At 43.4% G+C, this 2998-nt stretch overlaps 1 non-coding gene across 1 annotated transcript; it reads left to right on the top strand.

The window, feature by feature from the left end:
• Positions 1–2426: 2426 nt before the first annotated feature.
• Positions 2427–2533, top strand: LOC141662264 (small nucleolar RNA R71). Its single transcript, XR_012550387.1, has one exon. It is a non-coding gene; the product is annotated as a small nucleolar RNA R71 (small nucleolar RNA).
• Positions 2534–2998: the final 465 nt, after the last annotated feature.

Raw genomic sequence — 2998 nt, 5'->3', positions numbered from 1 at the left:
CTTGATCCTCTGGTGCAATATAAATCTAATTATACCCTGAGTAGCCATCCAGAAGACAATAATACTCATGACCAGCCAACCTGTCAAGCATCTGATCAATAAACGGAAGAGGGAAGTGATCCTTCCTCGTGGCCTTGTTCAACTTTCGGTAGTCCATGTATACTCTCCATCATGTGACTGTTCGAGTGGGGATGAGCTCGTTCTTCTCATTTTCTACCATAGTGATACCTCCTTTCTTAGGTACACATTGCACGGGGCTCACCCAAGAACTGTCAGAAATAGGATAAATGATTCCTGCATCCAGCCACTTCAGAATTTCTTTCTTCACCACCTCTTTCATTATAGGATTAAGTCTGCGCTGTTGCTCAACAGTCGGCTTACTACCCTCTTCTAGTAGAATCTTATGCATGCAATATGAAGGGCTGATCCCTTTAATGTCTGCTATGGTCCATCCAATAGCCGATTTGAATTCTCTCAAGATCCATAAGAGCTTGTCCTCCTCACTACCTGAAAGGTCAGATGCAATAATAACAGGTAAAGTAGATGCATCACCTAAAAAGCATACCTCAAGTGTTCAGGCAATGGCTTAAGCTCCAAGGTAGGTGCTTCCTCAATAGATGGTTTGAGCTTTCCTTCAGCATTTTTAAGGTCAGAAGTACCAAGAGATTTAAACGGCATGTCTAGCTTTCGCCTCCAGGGAGAAGCATTAAGATATTGTAGTTGTTGCCATCCTCATCATCACTAACAAAATCCCCCACGAAGGCCTTTTCTAATGTATCAGACATTAGCATATGATCGAGTTCTGAAGTAACAGCAGAATCAATCAAATCCACTTTTAAGCACTCCTCATCTTCTGTAGGGAATTTCATTACTTTGAATACATTGAATGTCACATCCTGATCCTGCACCCGTATAGTAAGTTCACCTTTCTGCACATCTATCAAGGTACGGCCTGTAGCCAAGAAAGGTCTTCCCAAGATTATGGGAATCTTTTTATCTTCCTCAAAATCCAGAATAACAAAGTCTGCAGGAAAGAAGAGCTTATCCACCTTGACTAGAACATCCTCCACTATGCCTCTTGGGTAAGTAATAGAACGATCAGCCAATTGTAGAGACATGTAGGTGGGTTTTGGATTAGGCAAATCCAACTGTTTAAAGATCGACAATGGCATCAGATTAATGCCTGCTCCCAAATCGCAAAGGCACTTGTCAAAAGACAACTTACCAATGGTGCAAGAAATGGTGAAGCTACCTGGATCTTTAAGCTTTGGAGGTAACTTTTGCTGCAGCACAGCACTGCATTCTTCCGTTAGAGCAACGGTCTCACGGTCATCCAGTTTCACCTTCCTTGAAAGAATACTCTTCATAAACCTCGCATAACTAGGCATTTGCTCCAGAACCTTAGCGAAAGGTATATTGATGTGAAGTTTCTTGAACACCTCCAGAAACTTACCGAACTGCTTATCCAGCTTTTGTTGTTGCAATCTCTTAGGGAAAGGTGGTGAAGGACACAGTTGTTTCTCCCATGTATTACCCTCAGGCAGAGTGTGTTCAACAGTAGTCTTCCTTGGTTCCGCCACTTTCTCCTTTTGCTTAGCTTCTTCATCTCCAACTTCAGCTTCTCCTTCTTTTGCTTTTTCGGCATCAGCAACTTTTCCAGACCTTAAGGTAATAGTTTTGACTTGCTCTTTAGCTTCCTTCCTGCCTGGCACTTCAGTGTCACTGAGAAGTGTGCCAGTTTGATGATTGAGCACTGCATTGGCTATATGACCAATTTGAATTTCCAAGGTCTTGATCGACACCGCCTGACTCTTGCACAATAACTTAAGTTCCTCAAAATCAGCACTAGCGGGTACAGCTGCACCTCCCTGTTGAGGATATGATTGCCTTTGAGCATACTGTTGCGGTTGCTGGAATCCAGGTGGATTGAACTGTTTACTTACACCTTGCTGATATGGTTGCTGAATAGCATTCTGATTATTACCCCAGCTGAAATTTGGATGATTTCTGTTGTTAGGATGATAAGTAGCTGGCACAGGCTGCTGTTGTCACTGATAATTGTTCACATACTGAACAGATTCGTTTACAAGAGAACACCGATCCGTAGCATGAGAACCTGCACAAAACTCACATACCATAGCTATCTGATTGACTCCATAGGTGGCTAGAGAATCGACCTTCGTAGACAGCGCTTGGAGCTGCGCTGCAATAGCGGTGGCTGCATCGACTTCCAGAATACCTGCTACCTTCCCAGGCATCATCCTTTGAGTTGGGTTTTGATGCTCATTTGCAGCCATAGTCTCAATAAGATTATAAGCCTCAGTATAGCTTTTGGCCCACAAGGCGCCTCCAGCTGCTGCATCGAGCATGGGCCGAGATTGGTCCCCAAACCATTATAGAAACAAGTGATCACCATCCAATCGGGCATTCTATGATGTGGACACTTTCTCAACATCTCCTTGTAGTGCTCCCAAGCTTCACACATAGATTCTCTAGGTTGCTGCGCAAACTGAGTAAGAGCACTCCTCATAGCAGCAGTCTTTGCCATTGGATAAAACTTCACCAGAAGCTTTTGTGCAAGATCTTACCAAGTAGTGATGGACCCAGCTGGTTCAGAATGTAACCAGTCCTTAGCTTTATCCCTCAGAGAGAATGGGAAAAGCCTCAGCTTGATAGCCTCATCAATCACACCATTATATTTGAAAGTACTGCAGATCTCGACAAAATTCCTTATGTGCATGTTGGGGTCTTCAGTCGCAGCACCTCCAAAAGAAACAGAATTCTGCACCATCTGAATAGTGCCCGGCTTGATTTCAAAGGTGTTAGCCTGAATAGCCGGATGAAGAATGCTTGACTGAATGTCATCAATTTTAGACCGAGAAAAGTCAATAAGGGCTGGATCTGCCGGAACAATATGATCATCCATGATTACTGGCTCTTTCTGCTCACTTCCTGAATCTGAATCTTCAAAATCTATCTTCTCCAGAATATCAAGAAC

This window comes from Apium graveolens, chromosome 5 (genome assembly GCF_009905375.1).
Source record: "Apium graveolens cultivar Ventura chromosome 5, ASM990537v1, whole genome shotgun sequence".
NCBI classification, from domain to species: Eukaryota; Viridiplantae; Streptophyta; class Magnoliopsida; order Apiales; family Apiaceae; genus Apium; species Apium graveolens.
The sequence above is the reverse complement of the archived record's forward strand: the minus strand, read 5'-3'. Positions and strand labels throughout refer to the sequence as shown.